The 25,842-nt window shown below is 40.1% G+C and overlaps 1 long non-coding RNA gene across 1 annotated transcript; it reads left to right on the forward strand.

Annotated features, from left to right (window-relative positions):
• Positions 1-20: 20 nt before the first annotated feature.
• LOC123582971 lies at positions 21-24,120 on the forward strand. Its single transcript, XR_006704677.1, has 6 exons — positions 21-102; positions 7,447-7,582; positions 12,041-12,099; positions 14,489-14,608; positions 22,797-22,920; positions 23,935-24,120. It is a non-coding gene; the product is annotated as an uncharacterized LOC123582971 (long non-coding RNA).
• Positions 24,121-25,842: the final 1,722 nt, after the last annotated feature.

Here is a 25,842-nt window from a genome sequence, read left to right on the forward strand (position 1 = left end):
CCCTGCGCCTTGTATCCTTAGGCTCCAAGTGGCTCCATCTGGAACCCAGGTCTGAGGGGTCCACTACAAGCCTTGTTGTGAAGTCACCTCACTGATGCCAAGGTAAGCCTCAAGACCCCCTCTCAGAGCCAGGACACAGGGGAACAAAGGCTCTAGTCTCTTTCTTTGCTTCCCCAAAGTGTCTGTTCCTCAGTTTAGTTGGTGTTCCCCTGCCTTAAAACTTTGCCCCGAGAAGAGAGAAAAAAACTAAGAACTCTGGAGGCTACTGTGCCTGTCCTCTTCTTCTCACTATCCCTTAGAGTCAGAGGGATCAGTTTTTTTCCCCCTGACCTTTATTCTTTCTCTACCATATTCTAAGTCTTACCATAGAACAATAAGCTTCATGGTCTTATTGAGGTCAAATAATAAATAGGTTCAGAACTCTTTAAAAGTCAGTACCAGTTGTTCTATTTCCCACAACAAATTCATATCAGAAAATAATTAGATTCAGGACCAAGCTCACTAATGCTGAATCTTACTCCACTGATGTCTATTCTTTGTGGACAAACTCAATGGTATTGCCTGAAGATTGGTTTATGGATTTTGATTTCTTACTTCCCCATGAGAGGGTTCAAATGACCACAGCTGCTGGGCCTATCATAGTGTAGTTTCAGACATCTGTACTGTGTTTCCTGATGTTCTTGATATCCCCTATGCTTATGTAAATATAATGTGACTGACCTTTGGCCCAAGAAGTCTAACTTTACATGGAGAGATTGTTGAGGTGGGGAGAAGGGTGAGTTTCATGGTAAAGACTGACACATAGAGGTGAAAACGTGTTAGGGAGACAATTTATGAAAATGAGGAAGTAGACCAAGGAGAAGAAAAAATTATAGACAAAGATTGCCCAGGTAAGAATTCCATACTAAGAATGAATACTGTGGAAGACAAGAAATAACTCTGAGAAATGGATAGTGTATCTTTGGTGCCATCCTATGCCCATTTGGCATTTCCTCTACTGGTCTATGCCCTCTTCTGGTTCTCTGTGCTTGGCCCAGGGACACCTTTCCTAACCTCCCTTTCCTGTCTGCTATTTCCTTAATCCTCATTAGGATGTACTTCTGGATCCCTGGCCTGGGCAATGGTACTGCTAATGTGATGCTCACCTAATGGGTGTAAATATGTTGGCTCCGCAAGCCACTATCTTTAAAGTCTAAGGTGAGGGTTTGGGTAGCCTGGGACTTGACTGATTCTAATGGAGATAATATCAAAAGAAGGGCAGTTGGGAATGGAAGCTACACTGAAAGACCAGAGTCCCAGAAGTCATACCTGCTTAATCTAAACAATGAGGCAGCTCAAAACATGCATATCAGAATATCAAGTTTAAGTTTGATGAGAATAAAGTTGCAAGACTAAGGGAAGGTGGCAGGATGGGAGGGAGAGGGAGAGCATGTAAAGAAATATAATCAGAATCTATAAGGCACTTGTTGCTTCAAATAATTTTTTCCCATTAATACATTTAGTTTTTCATGGGCAGCGTTTGAGGAGCAGTCTAACTTGCCAAGTACTCACTGTGCACCAGGAAACAGAAAGAAGCTTTATAAATATTGTCCAATTTAATCCTTCTCACAAATCTGCAAAATAGATAGCAGATCTAAATTCTAGCTGGAACTCAACGAGGGTATATTCCAAAAGCAGCTGCAGGAACTTACGTCAGGATTAGTTCTTAAGCAAATTTGTGAATATGTTTCAAAATGGTGACTTGCCTGAATCCACATGTCTTGGGTAAGTTCTGAGATGAGGAGTGAGTGCAACCACAGCTTCCATATGCCCAATGCATAAGCCCAGCTTGCATCCACCCCGCAATTCTTCAAACGGCTTACTTAACCATGTACTTGGTTTTTCCCTACAGTTTTAAGTTTCTGTGTCTTGTCTCATCAGGGGAAAAATGCTAATGGCAATCACAGCAGCACTCCACTATGGGGGAGTCAACAGGTCAGAGATGCAAGGAAGTGTAGCTCCTGATGCAGGGCCCGCTGCTATTTATAATGGTAGGGATCAATTCTGCAAAAAGGAGGGGCGGGGGCAGCAGGATCATTGATTTAACTTGGAATTCCTCAGATCTTTAGCTTCACAATCCTTCCCCTCTCACTGCTCCAGTCTCTGCAACACTACATATTGGTGTTTTCCCAGCACTTCATTAAGAACTTCCCTAGACACAAAGATGGACACTCACTTAAAATCTCTATAAATTCTCATGACTGAGCATGCTCTCATTTATTCAATTAATAGTTATTGGAAGGTTGTGTGTTCTAGGCATGTTCTGGGTGCCAAAACAAGACAGAAGCATGTCCTCAAGAGACTTGTGATCTAATCAGAAGAGAGATATGTGGACAAGTAATTGCAATGCCATGTGATGAGTGTCCTGATTGATGTATGTTTAGGGGAAGAGCAGATGAAGGATGAGAAAGGCCAAGGAAGGTGTTTGTAGAGGGGGCCATGTTGAATGAGGATGAGTTTGCAACTAGACAAGTGTGGGGGGTGGGGGGAAACATCCAAGCAGTGGCAGTAGCAGGTGCAAAGACCCAGGAGAATGAAACAGTCTAGTGCCTTTGTAGGGGACAAGTGGATAGAAAATTTCAACTAGGTTAAAGGAGGCAAGGGTCAGATGATGAGAAGATTTGAATGTATTGCTGAGGACCTTGGGTCCTTTCTTTATTTTGTAAGTTATGGGGAGGTTGAGGAATTCCTGACACCTTTCAGCTATGAGGCAGTACAGGTTTGTATCAGGCAAGGTCAGTGCTTTATACTCTCCCTTTCTTCCTTTCTAGGATCTGCTTGTGACGTGCACCATCAGGTGCCAGAGGCTGAGTTAATCACATTTCTGTTTCATGGCACCCTTGTTGTTGACATGGGTCAACATAGCCCCTCATTTATTTCATTATATTTTATTTTTATTTTATTTCATTTTTCCCCTTCAGTCATGATCCCTGCGCACTCATTCCTTCCTCCCCACAGAGGCATCCACTCTGATGGATTTGGCAGATGTCCTCAGATGTTTTTGTATGCCTATAACATATGCTGTGCTCTTTTGTACATGTATGTGTTAATTCACACAAAGGGTATTGTGGTGTAACTTTTTTTCATTCAACACCATGTTTTATGATCTATATTGTGGCTCTATGTGTATTTAATTTATTGCTTCCTACTGGTGCGTAATATCCCACAGAATCTAGTCACATTTTCTGATCCTTTCCCCTGAAGTTGAACAATTCAAGGTTGACTGCTCTCTAGAAAAGACAGCACGGCAATAAACATCCTCATATATGTCCCCTTATGGATCTATCTGGGTAGGAATTTCTTTAGGATATGTAATGAAGACTAGGGTTGTGAATATGAGTTTAGAAATCTTTGGCTTACCAATTATTGGCAGATTGCTCTTAAGAATAGCTATACAGTTTACGCTTCCACTCATAGTACATGAAAGTACGTGTCCCTTCATTCTCACCAAACGTATTTTCTGACTTTATAATTTTTACCAAATTTGTGTACATCATATGGCATCTCATTTTAATATCTATTTCTCTGACTGCTAATGTGGTTGAGTATCTCTTCAATGGTCTTATAACTGTTCAGATTTCCCTTTATGTGAACTCCTCATTTGTATTCTTTTTTGTTCTGCTAGGCTTTCTTTCTCTTCTTATTTATTTGTAAGTATTCCTTGTGATATTAATTCCAAGGGATATTAACCTCTTGGTTTGTTTAATCATTGCAAACATCTTTTCCCAAGGTGTCACTTGTTAATTGTATCCATAGCATTCTCCATTGAATAGAAAAATACTCTAGTTTGTTTATTTATTTTTGAGAGAGAAAGAGAGCGCATGGGGGAGAGGCAGGGAGTGGGAGAGAGAGAGAATCCCAAGCAGGCTCTGCACTGTTAGCACAGAGCTGAACATGGGGCTTGAACTCATAAACCATGAGATTATGAACTGAGCCAAAATCATGAGATGGACGCTTAACTGAGCCAACCCAGGTGCCCCTTGGCTGTATAATTTTAATCTTTTATATTTAGGACTCGTTGATCTGAAGTTCACTTTTGTGTATGGTGTGTATGGTGTAAAGGATCTACATTTGTTTTTCTCCAAATGTCAAGAAAGTTACCCGACTCCATCTACTAAAGAATCTACTTCTTCCCACTGACATGAGATATCACCTTTTTCATTTATCAAGTACCCATATGTCAGTGGGTATATTTGGAGGACTCTGTTTTGTTCCATTGTTCTGTTTGCCTATTTCTACAGCATTAGCACAATGCTTTATGATAGCTCTTATTTCTAATAGGGTAAGTGTCCTTTGCGTTTATGGATTCATTTGGGGAGAACTGTTACTTGAAAACAAGTAAGTCATTTCATCCATTAACATAAAAAATCTTTAGTCAGTTCTTTATTCAGATTCTTTCTTTTTTACCCTTTTAAAGATATAAAGCTTTAGATTTTTCTCCATAGAAGTCTTATGCATACTTTATTATTTCATTCTTAGACTTTATATAATTGCTGTTTCTGTGAGTGATGTTGTTTTCAAATTATATTTTCTCTTTAATTGTTAGTGTAATGAGGGGCTCCTGGGTGGCTCAGTCGGTTGACCATCCAACTTCAGCTCAGGTCATGATCTCACAGGTTCGTGAGTTTGAGTCCCATGTAGGGCTCTGTGCTGACAGCTCAGAGCCTGGAGCCTGCTTCAGATTCTGTGTCTCCCTCTCTCTCTGCTCCTCCCCCACTTGCACTCTCTCTCTCTCTCTCTCTCTCTCTCAAAAATAAATAAATATTAAAAAATTAAGAAAAGACTGTTAGTGTAATGAAAACACTAGCTCTCTTATTCTGATAGGCTGTTAATTCTGAAAGTTTTCCATGTAGGTAATCATGTTGCAGCAAATAGTGATACAGTAAAGTCTTTTCCTTTACCATACTTTCACTTCCAGTTTCTTTTTCTGTGTCATTACATTGGCCAGGACTTCCAAAAGAGTGGTGATGACTGTTCTCTTGCCTGGTTTTTTTATTTCAAAATGGCTGCATTTAAAGTTTCCCTTATAAGTGTGGTGTTTGCTGTGGGTGGCAATGTAGAGCCTTTAATACATTCCAGAAGTTCCCTTCTGTTTTTAGTTATTTGAGAGTTTATATTTTTATATTACAAATAGTTGTTCAGTTTTTTCAAATTCTTTTTAAGCTTCTCTGGGATGGTTATGTAATTTTTTCCTTTTTAGCTCATTAATATGATGATTTACATGGACAGATTTTCTGTTATAAAACCATTCTTCATCCTGGGATAAATTTTATTTTATTATTTTATTTTTTAAAAACACTGGTAGGTTCAGTTAGATTTTTTTTTTTAGATTTTACATTCATTTCCACATATGAAATGGGTATAATTTTCTTCTACTACTATATTTTGTACGGGAATCCAGGTTATACAGACTTCATAAAGTGAGTTAGGTAACTTTCTCACTTTTTCTATTTTCTGTAACAACTTGCATATGGGAGAAATCATATATATTTCTAAGAATTTGGTAGAATTTACTTATATAATTGTCTGGGGTTGGAGAATTTTTATTCTTTTTATGCAAAGGTGAATTCTCTTATTATTTTTCTGCTTTGACTAGTCTATTTACATTTTAGATTTCATCTTGCATCGTTTTGGCGTTTGTATACTTTTTTTTAACCTTTATTTATTATTGAAAGACAGAGAGAGACAGAGTGTGAGCAGGGGAGGGGCAGAGAGAGAGGGAGACACAGAACCTGAAGGAGGCTCCAGGCTCTGAGCTGTCAGCACAGAGCCCAGTGTGGGGCTCAAACTCACAAACCACGAGATCATGACCTGAGCCGAAGTGGGACCCTTAACTGACTGAGCCACCCAGGCGCCCCTGGTGTTTGTATACTTTTGTAGACACTTAAGTGTTCAGATACATTGGTGTGTGTATACATGCATCTGTGTAATTTCAAATTTCTAATTTCTTTCTGTGTTTTGCTTATTTGCAATTTCTCTCTCTCATCTTTTCCCTCCTTATCATTCTTGCCTGAAGCTTGTCTATTTTATTGATCTGAAAAAAATTTCAGGTCTTGCGTTAGCTAAATTTCTCTAGTTTGGAGTGTTGTTATTTTTCAGTATTTTATTGATTTATCATGTTTATGACTTCTTTCCTTCATATTTCTTTGGGCTTTCTCTGTTGTTCATTTTCAACTTGCTGAGGTGAGCATTTAGCTCATTAGTTAAGTCTTTCTTGTTTTCTGGTATGTTTTTTAAATCTATAAATTTCCTTCTAAGTAGTGATTTTGACTGGTATATTTTTAATACCATTTAATTTTAAGTTTTATTTTTTGTTGTTGTTTCAAGTTTTTATTTAAATTCCACTTAATTGGGGCACCTGGGTGGCTCAGTCGGTTGAGCGTCCAACTTCGGCTCATATCATGATCTCGCAGTTTGTGAGTTCAAGCCCTGCGTTAGGGCTCTGTCAGCTCAGAGCCTGGAGCCTGCTTCGCATTCTGTGTCTCCCTCTCTCTCTAACCCTTCCCCGCTCATGCTCTGTTTCTATCTGTTTCTCAAAAAATGAATAAACGTTAAAAAAATTTAATTCCACTTAATTAACAGGTAGTGTAATATTAGTTTCAGGAGTATAATTTAGTGATTCGTCACTTACATACAACACCCAGTGCTTATCACAAGTGCCCTCCTCAATACCCATCACTCATTTAGTTCATCCCCTTACCCACCTCCCCTCTGGCAACCCTCAGTTTGTTCTCTATAGTTAAGAGTCTGTTTTATGGTTTGCCTCTCTCTCTTTTTTTTTTTTTTAATTTCCTTTTTTTTTTTTTAAGTTTATTTAAGTAATCCCTACACCCAAAGTGGGGGCTTGAACTCACCACCCTGCGATCAAGAGTCACATGCTTTTCTGGCTGAGCCAGCCAGGTGCTCCTAAGTTTCCTTTTTAACCAAAGGGTTTGTGTATTTTTTAGTTTCCAGGCATGTACATTAAAAAATTTTTTTTCTTGTTACTGATTTCTTTCTATACTAATTTTATTGCATACTGTCAGGTAATATATCACTTGATTCTTTGGAATTTCTTGTGGCTTTCTCTGTTTCCTATTACATTGCTTATTGGTAGAAATGTTTCATATGTGCTTGAAAAAGAAGTAGTATATTCTCTCTTAAAGATCATAGGTACATGATAGATAGGTGGATAGACCCAAACTCTCAGTTTTGTTATTAAATCTTTTTCATATTTGATTTTTTAAAAATCTGAACAAAAGTCGGCTATATGGACTTAAAATTTCCTAATCCAGAGTAGAATGAGTGTCAATAAAAGATTGGGCATGAGCTGGGTGGTGGGGGAGGGAATTTTTTTCCCTTCTGTGTCCAATATGGTTATATTATGCTGATAACTTATTCTTATAGAGACATGTATTTTATTTACAGTTGTAAGAAGAGTGGAAGCAGAGAATGAAGGAAGAAAATGCTTGAGGTTTGGCTGAATGCCTCCTTCTGGTGGAAGGAAAATTAAAGAAAGTTGCTCCAGTTTAGGCCCAGTGGATGGCTGATAACCCACAGAAAGGTAATGTGTGTATGTACGTGAGAGTGGGAGAGTGTGTGTGTGTGTGTGTGTGCATACTTTTCATGAACTATAACACTTGGTCACCAAACTGCTTTGCTTTAGGACATCTTGGATGGTGGAAAACACAAAGAAGAGAGAACACTTTACTATCACCCCCAAATCACTATTTTCCTGAACAAAACAAGAGAGCTCACTGCTGTGTTTGGCAGGAATAAGTAATTATATTGGAATCACTTTTTTTTTCATAGTTCTTAATTTGTGTGAGTAAATCTCAAGTTTACCAGAATTATAGATGGGGGTTTCACATTAATGGAGTCATTGGGCCTGACACTAATATTTTTTAATGCATGTGAACTACCCTGGGACCCTTAGAAATATTTTGGGAAGGGGACTCTTTAAAAAGACTGGATAATCAAGCAGGAAAGGGCTCAGGGCCATTGTAGTTTGACCATTTAAATGTTAAAATGACTTAATTTGTATTCACAGATAGTGATATACTGGTTTTTGTATGTGTGTGTGTCTTTGTGTGTGTATTACCATATTACATGTATCTAGAAAAAAAACCCATATGTGGTGAGTATGTAATTTTTTCCTCACAAGTAGCATACAGCTTTGTTAGCCTGCTTCATCCATTAAACAATATGTCATTGATACAGTATAATAGTTAAAAATATTACTAGTAATCCGCAGTCAGAAAGAATTAATCCATTTGAAAATTCTAAGTATTCACTCACTCCTAGCTTGTCTGATCAGACTCAATTTACTTAGCAGGGAAGTATCCAAACATTTAAGTATGCAAATGTGTAAAGCCAAATGAGACATCATTTAATTCCTTTATTGTCTTACAGTGAAAGAGAGCAAATGAGCAAGTTGATGGCTTTATGCCAATTATTTTTACTACGATTTCTTTTATGCTAAGGTATAGCTGAAGGCAAGCCCTCAAATTCCAGCATGAACATGCAGCAGCAATAACATGAATATTTTAGGGGCTATAAGATTCTTTTCATGGCTTATGGTTGGAAATAAAAAATTTAAGTTGCAACTGCTTTGGAAAATATGTCATAAACGACTGGGACTAAATGTAAGAGTGTGTGTGTGGCCTCCAACCCAAACGTTCTTCTAAAAGACCCAAGTCCTCGGTGTTCAAGGCCCTTCTCAATGAAACACTCTTTCTCCCTATTTTTCTAGGTTAGTTTTTTCCACTCAGCCCACTTGACTCGGCTCCACACCTCCCTCCAGTCACACAACTTTCTTGAACAGGACATGCATTTTCGTGTCAAGGAATATGGCCCAAGGACTATCTTCAGATCCCAAGGCCAGCACACCAGCAGTGCAATGGCAAAAATACTGAGAAACTCAGACCGAGACTGTCTGAGCCAGAGAGAGCAGCAGGCTAACAAGGGTTAGGTCATGACCTCCAGCATGACAGCTACGTTTCCTCTACTCTTTGCCACCAGACTGCATGCTTAACTTCACCTAGTCCTCTTGCAAACTGGTTCTATTGATTAGAATGGTGACCATAGCAGGGACCACATGGAAACCTCTCTCTTAAGCAAACTGCAAGCCCCTGTCCCAATGACAGCTTGTCGGGAGCATCCATTCACTCACACTGAGAGGGAGACATTACTAGTTTTGAGGAGAACTAACCAATCAGAGTATTTAGCCTATTTGTTTAAGGATGGTTTTCCCCATCTAAGAAATAGAAAAAAGTACAGTGTTTCTGTGTTTAAAGCACATCAAGAATTAATGAACCGCATTCTCTTTCTCTTACCCAAGGCATATCCCTGTTTAAAACCACAAAGTGCTGACCCAGCCAGTGGTTCCAGAACCCAGGGCCTCAGCACAGCATTTTAAAGACTCATCCTCATAATGAATTACTATTTTAGTTATAGTCCTGGTAACATATGGTGAATGGAAAACACTTTCTGTAGATTAAACAACATAGTTCCCATTAATGGTTTTCTATACTTGAGAACTGAAAGAGATTTTAACTAACTGTTGGTTTGGTGCAGTTTCTGCTGAATTATTTAAAACACCTCCTTCCTGCTTTAACCATGAATTTGCATTAGAAAGTACAATGCCAATTAAGATTCCTCCATTGCCTCAAATGCTCTAAAAATAAATACAAGCTAAATCCCAATCACAAATACATTTCTCTCTTCATACTCTGACCTTCTTGTTATCCTAAGCTTAGGCAAAATAAAGAAACGATACAAAAATTTGCAGAAAGAGATGGCGAAAGTTAGGAAATTAAGAAGATTAAAAAAAATTACCGTCTAACGGATGGCTCTTTGGACATGCTGGAGACACACGGAGTTCTATATGTAGGTGGAAAACTCAACGTTTACTAGTACAAGTTCTCCCAATTCCAGGATTACTTAATATAAAATATAAACATTAGTTATTACATGTATATAAAACCAGAAGTTGAAGATATTGGCTTAGCTAGCTGATTTGAATCTTATTTACTGTGATAAACAATCAAAAGTGAAAATCCAATACAATACATAACTTTGGCTGGGCATGTTTTAGTTGCCTGTTTATTTTTGCAAAGGTGAGTGTTTCTCTTGCTCTTGGCAACCTCCCCCCCCCCCACCCCCAAGCCTTGTCTCATGGCTTTCTTCCCATGATATGAAAATTAGCTAGTGACTTTAAGTCTGCATCAGATAACTTTCTCACAATAGACCCCAAATGTCTCATATTTTTCACACCACTTCTTTGACCTCTACAGGCCACTCTTCCCACCTGGCATGTCTGCTGCTTGCTGCCTCCTGTCCCTTCCACCCATTCAAAAACACTCTACGTAAGGAAGCTCTTCCACAAAAGAATTCTCAGCTAATCCCTCTAATTATAGCATTCTGATCACTCTATATCCTGGTACACATCCACTTTCCTAAAGAAGTTTGCAAATGTGATTTTGAGGTACTTCTGTGTTGCCACACATTTTTACTTGGGTACATCCTGGCTGACTAGTACAATGTCTTCCTCACAGAGCTCAATATAGGTTACTGCGGGACAACTGGAAGCTTAGTTTCAGTTTGAACCAGAGTGCCATCTACTGGTGTAAGCGTTAACAATACCATCAACATGATTACATTCAGCCCAGTGAACATATTCAATACGCATGACGCAGGCCAGCTCTCATGGTTTGATTAAAAAATAAGGGATATATTGGGGCGCCTGGGTGGCTCAGTTGGTTAAGTTAATGACTCTTTTTTTTTTTTTTACTGTTTATTCATTTTTGAGAGAGAGAGAGAGAGAGAGAGCGTGAACAGGGGAGGAACAGAGAGAGAGAGGGGGACACACAGAATCCAAAGCAGGCTCCAGGCTCTGAGTTGTCAGCACAGAGCCTGACATGGGACTCGACCTAACGAACTGCGAGATCATGACCCAAGTCAAAGTCAGACGCCCAAAGTCAGATACTCCGTGAGTGACTCTTGATTTTACTCAGGTCATGATCTCATGGTTCATGAGATTCAGCCCTGTGCCAGGCTCTGCGCTGACAACGCGGGGTCTGCTTAGGATTCTCTACCTCTCTCTCTGCCCTTCCCCTGATCACAGTGCTTGTTCTTTCTCTCTTCTCAAAATAAATAAATTAATTAAAAAAAAGAAAGAAAGAATAATATCAAAGCAATACTTTGCTCCTACCCTTAGTAACATCTATGTTTTCAAAAGAGAAATGGCAATGGAATAAGATTCTCATTTTGATCCTCTAAATAATAAAACCATCATCTCAAAAAGATGGGTGTGAATTCTAGACTATGTCCTCTGGCTGTTTTGTAAACTATTTATTGAAAAAAATATCATATGAATTGAGGAACTGAAACGATATACAATACAATGTCAGGATGCCACTAAGGCCTATGGAAATGGCACTGTTTTACGAGGAAGACAAAGTTTTTGTTTTTGTGTTATTCCAAGAATTTAGCCCTTCCATAGGGCGAGCCATCCCTTCAGGATGATCACATCCTTGAGTCATAAACCTCTAAGTTGGCACAATTTCTCAGCACGAAATGGAAGGACTGTATAAAAAAGCAATATTAAAAATACTTAGTCCCTGTTTATCGGGCTAACATTGTCGTCTATTAAATAATTTCTTAAACCCTTTAATAATTCCATCTTTCTACTCAGTCTAAATCCCATCACACTGTGGGTAAATTTAAAATCGCACAAAGGTGGGTCTGTAAGTTAAGAGAAAACTTTTCTTTCCTTACACAGAGGCTGACTTAGGCAGCATGGGATCATTAGTGACCAAACAGATGCCCCCATCTATAACCCAGAGACAGTTCTCAGCTGTACAGAGAACCTTTCATTTCCTACGTAGAGGTGAACTCAAAACGTGTCACTGATTTTTGCACCCTCTTAATCTTCCTGTTTATTCTGTGCTTCATTAAAGTCAATCTCCACAGGGCAGACTGTCATCTGAGCTCGGCCTGTCCTGCTGTCTTCTCTCTCCAGAGAGCATCCTTCATCCTGATAAACGGGCTGTGAGCTGAGCACGTGACTAGCTCCTTAAGGTAAATAGATTACAGAGAGCTGCTCCTTCCACACCGGCTCAACAGAATTTGATAAGCAGGATCATTGACGTGGGCATCACAGTGGAGACAATGTTTTCTGAAAGATGGGGTTTCAGATTTACTGTTGTAAAATGAGATAGAGAAAATTTTTTTTCATTGTGTCATACCATAGCTTTAAGGCTGCATTAGCTATTGTCATTCATCTGCCAAGTGTCTCCCTCAGGATTTAGCATCATTTATAGGATGTCTTCTGCATGCCAGGCTCTTTGCTAGGGACTAGAGACATAAATGTACACACAGGGAGGAAAAGTGGTAGCAGTGGTAGGAGATGTAGTGAGGCTCTGTGGGAAGCCATAAAGCATGCCACCATCACAACACCAGCCCGTGTGCTCAGTTCAGTACCCCACATGTTGTGGCAAGAGTAAAGGTATGGACAGCTCAAAAGAAGTTGAAAGCCTCCATCCTGGATGATCAGGGCAAGATCTATGTAGAAAGTGCTACAGTGAAGCTCACTCCCTCTTAGCTGAGAAGAAGAAGGTCAAGGAGGCTTCCTACCCACCCCACACCTCAGTTTTTCCAAGGTCTGGGTAGCAGAAATCCCAGATCCTCCACAATAATGACTGCAGACCAGCGAGAAGCCTGGACAGCCACGCAGATGGTGTCATATTCTGCGAGGGACCGCTTCTAGCTCCTGCCTCGCGTCTAGATTATTCAGTGATAAAAGCAGTGGTGAAGAGCTCTGTGGGATGTGAGAGGGTGTCAAGGGCAAGGGCTGCAACATCTGTGGGCTGCCAACCCATACAAAGCCACCATAGTCTGAGATTAATTCAACTAACTACTCTGTGTTAGCCCTTAAGTTCTCGCTGGACCACACAGGCCTCTCTCTCCTCTGAGCTCCTCTTGTAATTTACAGTTTGGCTTTTTCTTATATTCAGCCTCATAATATAATTATTCCTTGTATGTTGTGCGACCACAACAAGATTACATTTGTGTCTTCTTTGAAGAGAGAGATACACAGCAGACACGTAGCTGGCGTCTAATGCTTAATCTAAACTGGGAATCAGAAAATAAGAGCTTGTAGAAACTTCCCTCCTTTAACAGAATAGGAGGCAGATTTAGAGAATTGCTGCTTTATTCGTTCTACAAGTGTCTCATGAAACTTTCAAGTCACTGTGCTGGGCTCTGTGGAGGAGACAGAGATGGATCCAGTTCCCATGCACCTGTCAGTGATGCATGAAAAAGAGGATGTGTGGCCTAATCACCACAAGTGGAATCCATAAGGAAGGTAAAAATGAGTCTGAGGGATGCCAGGTGAGGGAGGTAATGGGTCACCTGAACTTGATGAAGGATTTGATGTGGGAATGGGGAAGGGTATAAAGTGTGAATGTATGTTGGCCTTCACCAAGCTTTTCGTCTCACTCAAAACCAGCCTACAGGAGTCAGCTGAGACAACTGTGATGGTGGTTACCATCCATGCTGGACCCCCTGACGGTTTGCTGAAAGGCACACTTTCATCCACTAGAATGTGACTCTCTCAGCTCCTTGCCCATGAAGACGTCTGTCTCTTTTTTCTCTCATGTCTGTTTCACTCCCCCGCTCTCCCAAGTGCAGGGAAGATTGCAGTCCCACTTTAACCTTTAGCAGTTGGCTAGGCTTGGTCCCTATCCTGTTCCAGCCCCAGAATGCTAGACCAAGGCATGCCTGTGGGCCCAGCTCCCCACCACCCACACGGGGAGCACACTGAGCATCCCACCTTGGGTCTGGCCCTGGTTATCATGGGGTTCAAAAGGTTTCCCTGGAGACAGAACAGAGTACTGCCCAACTCTCTGCCTCTAGGGTTTGCATTTCCCATGGAAGGAAGCCAGGCTATTTCTGGGAAAAGCTGGAGGAGGTTAAGCAAATTCAGACTGCATAAGAAAGAGTTTTCTGAGCCCTCTCTGCTACTCAGCCCCCTGCCCCCCCCCCTCACTCTTCTGTCCGGTGGCCCTTCACAGCCTTCCTCCCTGCACAGACATGTCCTTTGCCCAAACCAGGACGTTATTGCTCATTTTTCCTGACCCTCCCTGGAACTTGGCTCTGCACCACCCCCCCACTCCCCTGCATCCTGCCTCAAGGAGTAGCAGTTTCAGCCTCTTTCTTGCTTCTGTTCATGCAGCATCCTCCTCACCGGGCATCTCCTGTGGTAGAAGAAAGTACTTCATCCTCCACATCTGCTTGCTTCTTTTGTCTCTCTTTCCTCATTCCCTTTGCAATTAGGGGAAGGGAAAGAAGCATCGGGATGCCAGGACAGCAGCATGGGATGGGGGCAGCACAGAGATGCTGGATAATGCACCTCTCCTCTTAACATAAAAGCCTGCCCCCACAATTTCCTCTCCATTATTCCCTCTAGACCTGGGTCTTCAGCTTCCTGCCCTCACCTTAACTGGAAACTGGGTAAAAGCCACATCAAGAGGAGTTCTGAAAATGGCATGTGGATGAAAAGGGAGCCTCTTGGAGACTCTGGTGGCTGGTGAGGACCTCATGCCTTCTGATTCCTTAAGCTTCTGTCTGGTGGCACAAAGAGTGGGTATGTCAGAAGACCCTCCAGGCCAGGGTTCCCAGGGTGTCTTCCCTTCTGGCCTTGAGGCTTCCTCTCCCTTAGGTATGACCAATTCTAATTCACTATTGCTTTAGAGTTGTGATATCATTTTCCCTTTAAAAAATTGTTTTTAATTACTTTACTTATTTTGAAAGAGAGGCAGACAGACAGGAGGAATGAATGAGGGGCAGGGAGACAGGGGGAGACAGAATCCCAAGCAGGCTCCACCCTGCCAGCACATAGCCCAATGTGGGGCTTGGACTCACAAAACCTCAAGACCATGACCTGAGCCGCAACCAAGAGTCAGACTCTTAACCGACTGAGCCACCCAAGTGCCCTTATCCTTTTCACTTTTTATTTTTTAAGTTCCTGTGTCCCAAAATTTAGTACAAGTAAACATTTATACACAGCAAAATATATGGTCCAGTTCTAATCCTTTGGTAGATGTGCGGTTTCACATTGTCTAATGTCACCCTATCTGAGATAGAGCAATAAATCAGGGCTGTGCCCAATATGCTTTCTCCTACCTTCCAGCTATTCCTCACTCTTACCATCTACTCATGGATGATGGGGCCTTGGTCTTAACCACCCATCCATCAAGCAAGCACTGACTGTGCTGATGCTGCCAGACTGAGCTCACACTGTTGGCCCAGAACTTCCAAGTACTTTCAAACAATCTTTGCTTAGGACTTTTTGTAGATTTGGACCAAGTGTAAAGGCTAAAGGGGAGACCTTAGTGTCACAATAGGTGCCAGAGGCCTGATATTTGAGAGTGGAGGCTGCAAATTCTAGACCCCTGGCCTGATGTGACCACCCAGAGCTCTGAGAACCTGTAGTCACAGAACAGCCCCGCTCCGGCCAGTCTGAGAGGTAAGGAAGGTCATTGGACCAGGGTCCCACCTGAGCTTTCTCTACTTCCACTCTCAAGACCCTATTAGGGGTTGTTAAATGTCTTAGATAAGCTCATAGTTAAGATTCAGGAGATATTCACTGGCAAAAATGACATGAAATGCACAGCGAATAAGTACTTATTATTTTTCTCCTCAAAAGAGGCTTAACACCAGTAAAAACTGAAAATAGACACAAAATAGTTTTAATTTTGAATATTGTTTAATGGAAGCATTTGGGTGTGTGATAAAGAGTATTTTTCTCAGCCTACTAAGCAAATACTTCAGAATCTGTGAACCAAGGCTGACTGAGCCAAGGATGCTTTCTCTCCACATCTAAGCCTTGGCTCCCTCTAGTGTCCCTGACTCTGCCTGTTTCAGCCCTAAAATGCCTGGAACCTACCATCTCTATCAAATGGGGATTCAAAGCCCAGTTCAACTAATTGTCTTCCTGTTACCCCTCCATGGTTACTGTTGATCACATACTTCTCCTTTCTCTATGAGCTCCATTGTTCTCTTAAAACTGACATTTTATTATATTCAGTTTATAAGATAGTTGTTTTATGTGTATTGTTTTCCCTGACCCCCATCAGAATTGTCTTTTTAAAAATTTATTTATTTTAAATTCCAATATAGTTAACATATAGTGTTAGTATTAGGTGGACAGTATAATGAATGAACAATATTATACATTACTCAGTGTTCATCATGATAAGTATACTCATAACCCCTTCACCTGTCTCACCCATCCCCCTGCCCACCTCCCCTCTGGTAACCATCAATTCTCTGTATTTAGTGTTTATTTTTTTGTCTCTTTTTTTCCCTTTGTTCATTTGCTCTGTTTCTTAAGTTACACATATGAGAGAAATCATATAGTATTTGTCTTTGACTACCTTATTTCACTTAGCATTATGCCTTCTAGATCCATCCATGCTGTTTAAACTACAGTCATGTCTTGAAATGGGCAACATACAACATCAGGCATGCAATAGGTGCCTAATACCTTAAATTTGGGAATCAGAATATTAGAGTCAGTATGACAGCTATTACAGTTTCCCCTTTTCACAAAATGGGAAACACATCCAGAGAATAGCTGCATCATTCATTCTACATGTGCCTAAGCAAACTTTTAAGTCACTGTGCTGGGCGCTGTGGAGAAGGAGATGGCTAACAGATGGGCCTATCTCCCATGCACCTGTCAGTGAGGCATGAAAAACAACATGTGTCCCCATCACCAAAAGTGGAAACCATAAGGAGGGTAAAGATAAGTCTGAGAGATCTCAGGTGAGGAAGATTGTTTATCAGCTGAGGGACTCAGTAGTTTTGTGGAGAAGGTAGGACTTGAACCTGATCTTGAAGGATTTGATGTGTGGGAATAGGTGAAATGTATATTTCACATTCGGGGAAGGAAATTTGAAGAACTTCAGAAGCTAAGACTAGGAAGCCTTAGAGCCCTATTACAGCAAGCCTTGAATACCAGCCAGGAAGCTTACACCCCAACTGGTAAGCAGGAAGCACTACTGAAGGAATAACTTGTAAAAAGTTCCAACTTCTTGAACATGTATTGAACTCCTTTTTAAAAAGTGAATTCTTCGTCCTTGAGGGTGTTTAAGTGCGCACTGGATGTGCTCTTACCTAGCCATCTATTTATGATTTATGGATAGATTCATAGAAAGGACTCATGCATTGACTGGGTAACTGCTAAGGTCCCTTCTAATTGAGATTACCCAGTTAGGATTTTTCAAACAGAAACTGGCCCTATGTTACAGGAGACAAGTGTGTATTTCTTTTTGTACTTCATAGGTGCTCAATTAGTGCTACCTTAACCAATGAATGACATGAACATCGGTGTGCTTTAGGAAGAGGAATTTGGAAGTGAGATTTAAACTAGAATAGCAAGAAGAGAGAGACTGCATCCAGGGAGCCTGGATGGAACACCATGATCATTTTCAGGCCTAGACTAGGTTAGTGGAAATGAGAATGGAAAGTGGATTAACAATGTGGATGCTGAATCAAGGTTACTATTTGTTGTAATTATCTGTGACCCTCCTCAATAGACAGAAAATCTTGTGAAAGCAAGAAGTGTACCTCATTTGACTTGATGTCCCCACTACCTAACAATGACTAACACATACAAGTGCTCAACATGTTTTAAATGAATTTGTGGAGTAAATGTTGACTGGCTTAATGAGTAAGTAGTTGAGATGGTGTTAACTTGAGAGGAACTGCTGGACAAGGGGCAACTCGAGTCTTGGGATATGAACCCAGGACTTGAGTGGTCCTGGCCCTGGTGTGAAGGGAACTCAGGAGACAGCAGCTGCCTCTACTTCCACACTCTGCAGTCTCTCTAATCTCTGCCAGGTAGGCCTCATTCATACTCACAACCTTATCGTGTTTAGGTCTTCTCCACCCTTCTTGCCCTTATCTCCCATTTTCTTGTTTTACTTCTCATCAGGATTTGACACAGTTGACCATTTCACTCTTGGAATAGTCCCTTCACTTCCAAGACTTGATTTTCTTCCTATCTTGCTGACGGCTTCAGTTCATTCTAGTCATTCTGATTTATTTAACTTCCTATTCCCAATTTTTAAATCAATGGTTCTCAGCCTTAGCTGCATGTTAGAATCACAGGAAGCTTTTAAATCTCTTGATATTCATGCTGCACCCCAGACCAATTAAATAAGAATCTTTGAGGGGTGGGTCCAGGTTCAATATTTATTTAAAGCTCTCCTGCTGATTCCAGTGTTGTAAACCACAGTTCCAAGTATTAGTGTTCCTTAGAGCTTAGTCCTAAATCTCTCCCCATCTTTGGCTCTACCCCTCAGCCCACGGGTTTCAAGTATCCTTATCATGTTGATCTAGACTTGTAGCCCCAATTTCTCCTCTAAACTATAAACTCATATATGTAACTGCCTATTCGAGATCTCCACTGAGATGCAGACATCTCAAATTTAACAGGTCCAACTGGAAATCTTGACTTTCCTTGCTTCCAAATCTGTCCCTTCTTAGTATCCCCCTCTTAGTTGATAGTATCATTTGTCCAGTTGTGCTGGCAAAGACAGCTTGGCAGCTTTCTTTGGTTCCTTCCTTTCTGTCACTCCTCACATCGAATCCACCATTGAGCCCCGCTAGTTTTCTTTCTAGAATACATTTTAGATCCAGCCACTTGTCACTACCTTTCTCAATCCTCATGTGCTCTGCAGCTGTGGCTTCCTGTGTGTTCCCTGACTTCACTCTTGCTCCCTTACAGTCTTTTCTTCATACAGCTTGTGGAGAGATCCTCAGGAACATATGCCATATCATATTTCTTCCTCCTCAAAAAGGTGTCTTGTGGTTTCCTATTACATTTAAAACAAAATTCAAACTCTTGGGGTTCATGGGTGGCTCAGTTGCTTAAGTGTCTGACTTTGGCTCAGGTCATGATCTCGTGTGTTGTGGATTCGAGCCCCACATCCGGTTCTCTGCTGTCAGCAAAGAGCCTGCTTTGGATTCTCTCTTTCTCTCTCTCTCTCTCTCTCTCTCTCTCTCTCTCTCTCTCTCAAAAATAAACAAACATTAAAAATATTCAAACTCTTGAGTTTAGCCTTCAGAGTTCTTCATGATCTGCCCCCTTTCTGCCATTCTAATCCTCTTTAATTCTCCCTTCATCTGCTCTGTCCCTGCTACACATCATTTTTGCTGTTTGTGGAACACAGCCTTTGCCTAGAATGCTCTTCACCTAAATCTTCACATGGTTTGATGATGACCATTCAGGCCTCTGCTCATGTATTACCTCTTTGGAAACATTTTTGCTGACCTAGCCCCCTCAAGGAAAAATGACCCCTGTGGTCCCCTATCTTAACCTTGCTTTATTCTTTTATTATCTGAAATCATATTTATTTGTGTTCATTTCTCTGTCCTCCCCCAATAGAAAGTGGGGATCTTGTCTGTTTTATTTATTGCTGGTTCTCTGGCACTTGGTAGTTTCTCAATAATTGTTGAATGAATTGTTGAAACCCAAACTAATAGTGAAGCAGACTATAGTCTGAGTTGTCACAGTGAGGTAGATGAATAATCTCAGCATGAGACATGATTAATTAAAGACTCTATTAAAGGTGTTTTAGGAGTGTGTCTGGCTTAGCCTCTGGCCAGGCTGTCCCCACCCCCCAAATTTCCTTTCTTCCTCTACTCACAGTGTCTGAAACTCAGCGATTTAGATTCATTGAATTGAAAGGTTTTCACCTTCTGTAGAATTCTCTACTAAAATTCAAATACCTTCAGCATGTATCTATTGCCTAATAAAAGATTAGGGAGGAAAGATTATTCTGAGAGACCAAACCTAGAGCAGAAGGGACTAAGGACAAAGGGAGGGGCAGATTGTCCTACTAAATTTTCTTCATGCCATGTCTTTGACAGAGCCATTTGAGGAAATTGGTCCTCTAGAAAGCTGAACGGCTTTAGGCATCAACAAGAAACTTTCTGTGTGAATTCTGTTGGGAATGGCAAACTCCTAATTTCTCTCTCTCCCATGTATTTCCAGTTCCATTCCCCAATCCCCAGTGTAACTTCCTAAGTGTGGGGACTTGACAGTTTGGTAGTCTACGTCTAATGCGCTTCTCCCACCTAATTGTTTTTCTATCACAGTAAATCAACTAGCTCGACCTCTATCCACAGGAAAGTAATTCTGTACCAGGGGATTTAAAAAATACCTGAACAGGGTGCCTGGGTGGGTCAGTTGGTTAAGTTCTGACTTCGGCTCAGGTCATGATCTCAGTTCATGAGTTCGAGCCCCACTTTGGGCTCTGTGCTGAGAGTTCAGAACCTGGAGCCTGCTTTGGATCCTATGTCTCCCTCTCTCTCTGCCCCTCTCTTGCTCACACTCTGTCTGTCTCTCTTTCAAAATGAAATAAACATTAAAAAATAATAAAATAAAAAATAAAAATACTTAATATGTTATTAAATGACGGGTAGAAACCTATTTCCTATCAAAATACTTACATTTTCTTTTTGTGGGTATTTTTTTTTTTTTATTTTGGAGAGTGAGAGAGAGAGCGTAAGTGGGGGAGAGGGGCAAAGGGGGAGAGAGAGAGAGAGAGAGAGAGAGAGAGAGAGAGAGAGAATCTTAAGCAGGCTCCACACTCAGAACAGAGCCTGATGCAGGGCTTGATCCCAAGACCCTGGGATCATGACCTGAGCTGACATCAAGAGTTAGATGCTCAACTGACTGAACCACCCAGGTGCCCCTATAATACTTATATTTTAATAACATGTTAGAAACAAAGAATTTGATTTCCTTAGTGTTAGAATTTGGCTTCCCTGAGAAGCAAACTCAGAGGCAGTGATGAGCATGCAGAGCTTGCATTAGAGAGTAGGGACCCTTAGAATCAACATTTGTGGAAGGCAAGGAGGCAGGACTGGGTAGCAGGAAAAGCTGAACTCAGTGCAGTCTCAACAAAGGTCTCAGCTTGCCCTTTGAGGAGCTCTTCAGAGCAGCTGAAATGGCTCTTTCCAGTCAACTCCCCTTGCAGTAAGGAGGCTAGGCTTTCATATTCTCATATCGACCAGGCAGTGGATGCAAGCTGGTCCTGGGTGGAGAGGGTGCGCTGTCGCTAAGGGCAATTTTTGGACTGGGCTGAGTGCCAAGAGCTGCCTGCTGACAGCACTACCTGAAGACAGAACTGGGCAGCACAACACAACATCCATTACATCTCATGTTTTCATGTTAATATCACTTTTTGGTTGCTAACATTATTCTTAGTATCTGTTGAAAGACAGATAAACTTTGTACTAAGAGTCTCCACTGAATTGGCTTTGCTACTGAGAAATCTTTTCTTGTTAATGCTGTGCTTTTGAAAGACATTAACTTTTCTGTTCCTAACATGTTATAATCCTATGTAGATAAGAGTGCTATTTGTTGATGTTGTCATTCTTATTTAACATTTTGTGAAGCATTCACTGGATGTACCAGGGTCTTGTGATTCTTTCTTAGTCATCTGCAGTGGCCAGTCTGGCTGATTAGAAAGGTAAAGTTCCACTCTCATTAATCCTGCCTACCCCATTGAATCCGCATCCCAGAAGTTTTCCTTAAAATAAATAAACAAACAAGCAAACAAAATAAATCCCTCAGCCTGGGTGATGTCAAAGGAACTAATTATTCAGGCTTCTCATTACAGTTTTGTCTATGTAAGGACTGCAGATTGGAGTCCTGAGTAAGCATAATTGAGAATTAATGTGTTCTGTGCCTCAGAGGTGGGAAATAAAACTGAAATGGCCCACATGAGGGGAGAAAAAGATTTTTATCGTGTAAGTGAGACAATAGGATCCATGATTGTAGGTTTTATTGCTCAGGCCTGGCCAGTAGATAGAAACAAAAGGATCTTTTTCTCTGGTGGTTTTTCACCCTGGCAAGCTTAGTCTCTGAAATAGGACTAACACCTTAAGTTATTCATCTCTCTGGAAAAGTGTGGACATGAAAGAGAAAGGAATTTATCCTTAGTCTGCATATGTCTGAGCAAGAATTAAGCAAATAATAGATACTTTTCTGGAGTTCCAACACTGCGGTCAGGGCCAGGAGTTGGTACCAGCTGGTTCTGAGGCTCATCTCCCTCTCCCTGCACTTCTTCCAGCACCTGCGGATGATGAGGGAGGTTCACTGTTTCCTTGCAGCTTCAGCTTATTGCTGACAAGGCTGTATTCAGTGTTTCATTTGAAGGGCAATATGGTCCAATGGCTTGGCATGTGACTGTCAAATCCTGACTTCATCATTTAAGTTTTATTATGTTAGGCATCCCAAATTATCTACTCTGGGCCTTAGGTTCTTCCTCTCTAAATTAACAGTGACCCTACTGCCTACTATTAGAGTTGTTAAAAAGCATTACATTAGATACTACATGTGAAGTGTTGATGGTGCACAGTAGAAAACAGTCAATACCAGGTGTTATTATTTGCTAGGAATAAGTTCACAGGTATAAGATGAGATTAAGAATTACTTGAACATTTCTGCAACAAAGAGAGGGACAGCTAGCCCTGGTTGAGCTGATAATTCTTTAAATAGCTACCATTAAGTAAATAGCAATAGAGAAGAATAGTTCCCCTGCAAAGTTGAAACCAATGAGATAGATTCCCTCTTTAAAGTGAGATATAACAGGGAGCTGTATTAGACAACTTAGTGTGGCAAAGGTAATAAATGTTAAGTTAGGAGTGGCTGTCATTGCCAGTGAAAGTCCAGAAATCTCTATTTCTGTCAATCACAGAAGATACGCGTCAGTCAAGGAATTGGATTTCCCTATACCAAAAAGCCATTGCTGGCTGAGCAGAACAAGATGTGGACTCACCAAACTCAACAACCTGCTTTTCTCACAAGAAAGTATTAATTGCGTAAGTAATCATTTCCTTATTTGTCAAAAAACCTCAACAGAATTTCAAATTTTGATCTAGTTGCCAACTTAGACTCTGCTCCACTAAAGTATAAATAATTGCTCAGAAGGAATGTGTCTCTGGACTATTTCTAGCACTCCTCTTTCATACTGTAGGTATTAAATTTGGAAATCTTACACTTCTATGTTAGAATATCTGTTGATTTTTATGTCCTAGAGAAGAGTTTCTTCTATATCTTACTGCTTTTCCTAGTTGACTATGCTCCATATTTACTCATCCAACAAACATTTATTGAACGCTCACTATGAACCAGCTATATAGTAGGTATATATTCCGAGTGGAAGTAAAAGGAGGGTGACTATTTTCAAAAGGTTTATAGGCAAATAACTAAAAATCTATCGAATATATGTATTTTTTTTTACTTTACATTCATAAGTCCAAATGATCTCAATTCTGTTTCCTTAGAGTTGAGACCACATATCTAGAATGTATTGGTAAAATTTCCACTATCTCTTACATGATATCATGTATCCACTTGACACATTTGTCAACTGATGCTAAAAGATTGTTATAGTCAGTAGTGGAGACTATGACTTCAAGGGCAATGTGATTACCAGTAATGTAGTTTCTCTTATTTGAAGAAAGTTACAGGTATAAACTCAGCCTGAATAAATGATACCATTTATTGGAATTTTTTTTCCCCAGCCATCAAGCTTTAAGAAAGTTTGAGGAGTTAAGTTTTATTTCTTTAAAATGAAATGCAAGAAAGTCAAGATGAAATAGAAAAAGGAAAGACGGAGTAGTCAGAAAAGAGAAGTTAAAATGAAAATTGCCTCTCTCTGGAATTATAACTATGTTGGTAAAAGCTTTTACCTTGTCTACAAGTGAGAATAGTTTCTAAAATATAAAAGTTTTACTTACCAGAAAGATTAGCATCCAGCCAAAATTGAAAACAATCAAGGTTTAGTTAGGTATTGTATCACTAACATGTCATTCCTCTATTGCTTCTTCCAGGCTACTTCCTTTTACTTAATGAATCTCAAAATTTTATTTTGGCTTTGACTGTGAAGGCGAGAGAGAAATGCCAGGGTTCCACCCCTGCCTTCCTGAGTCAGACCATCTGGCGAACAGAGCTCATTAATCTACACGTTTTTTTTTTTTTAATGTATAAAATAAACATAACAAAATTGACCATCTTAACCATTTTTAAGTGTACAGTTCAGTGACATTAACTATATTCACATTGTTATGCAACTATCACCACCATCCATCTTCAGAACTCTTTTCATCTACAAAACTGAAAGTCTGTGCCTATTAAACAGCTATCCATTCCTCCCACCTCCCCACCCCAGCCCCTGGCAATCACCATTCTACTTTGTCTTTATGATTTTGGTTACTCTAGGTACCTCCCGTAAGTGGAATAATACAGCGTTTGTCCTTTTGTGACTGGTTTCTTTCACTTAGCATAATGTCCTCCAGGTTCATCCAAGTTGTGGCATTTCTCACTTTGATTCCTTTTTTTGAGACTGAAAAATACCCATTGTGTGAATATACCACATTTTGTTTATCCATTCATCCATCAGTGGACACTTCTTCCACCCTTTGGTTATTGTGAATAATGCTGCTATAAACTTGAGTGTACAGGTCTCTCTTCAAGACTTTTCTTTCAATTATTTGGGGTATATACTTAGAAGTGGAAATGGTCGGTCATATGATAATTCTGTTTTTAATTTTTAAGGAAGCACCAAATTCTTCCTCAGTAGCTGTACCATTTTACTTTCCCACTGAAAGTGCACAAAGGGTTCTGATTTCTATGTATCTTTGCCAACACTTGTTTTCTGGTTTGAATTTTTGTGGGTTTTTTTTTTTTTGAACAGTAGATATTACAAAGAATGTGAGGTGGTATCTCATTGTGGTTTTTGATTTGCATTTCTATAATAATTAGAGATGTTGAACATTTTTTCGTGCTTCTTGGCCTTTTGCATTTCTTCTTTGGAGAAATGTCTATTCAAATACTTTGCCATTTTTAAAATTGGATGTTTGGCTTTTGTTGAATTGTATGAGTTCTTTATACATACTAGATATTAACTCCTTATCAGATATATGATCTGCAAATATTTTCTCACATTCTGTAAGTTGCCTTTTCATTCTATTGACTTTGTCCTTTGTACAGAACATTTTTATTTTGATGTAGTCCAGTTTATATCTTTTTTTCTTTTGTTACCTGGGCTTTTGGTGTCCTTTCCAAGACATCATTGTCAAATCTTGAACTTTTCTCCCTTATGTTTTCTTCTAAGAATTTTATAGTTTAGCTCTTAGGTTTAGGTCTTTGATTCATCTTGGATTAACTTTTTATATGGTATATATGATGCAGGGTAAGTGTATAACTTCAATCTTTGGCATGTAGCAGCTGTACTTAAAGTTCCACAGATGTTTCTGGTGTTTGTGAACCACTGTTAGGCTAGTGATATCCAGCTAGTTCACCCCTTCTCCAAATATCATTATCATTTGTGGCAAAACAACAGCAACAACAATAACAACAACCCTAAAAGGGCCAAGCACAGAGATAAATACTCATAAAAAAATTCACATATGCTAACTAGATTATGTTTACTATTTGGGGGTAATTTAACACGTGAAATGACTACTACCCACCATGATGATATTTCCATATTTTTTCTTCTTTTTTCACATCTATTGTTCCTGATATTTCAACTGTCCTCCCCAAATAAAGCCTAGAAATAAGCATTTAAAAGTGGTTCTCAGTTACATAGCTTCATCTCTGGAACAAAAATTAATCCTCCTTTTGGGAGACATATCTGCAGCCTAGGTCTCAGTTTTCCCACAAATGAAGCATGGTGAAGCATGAAGAATGATGAATACTCATCAACCATGAGAGTTGGCAGAAAAATCTAATATGCT

This window comes from Leopardus geoffroyi, chromosome B3, assembly GCF_018350155.1.
Source record: "Leopardus geoffroyi isolate Oge1 chromosome B3, O.geoffroyi_Oge1_pat1.0, whole genome shotgun sequence".
NCBI classification, from domain to species: domain Eukaryota; kingdom Metazoa; phylum Chordata; class Mammalia; order Carnivora; family Felidae; genus Leopardus; species Leopardus geoffroyi.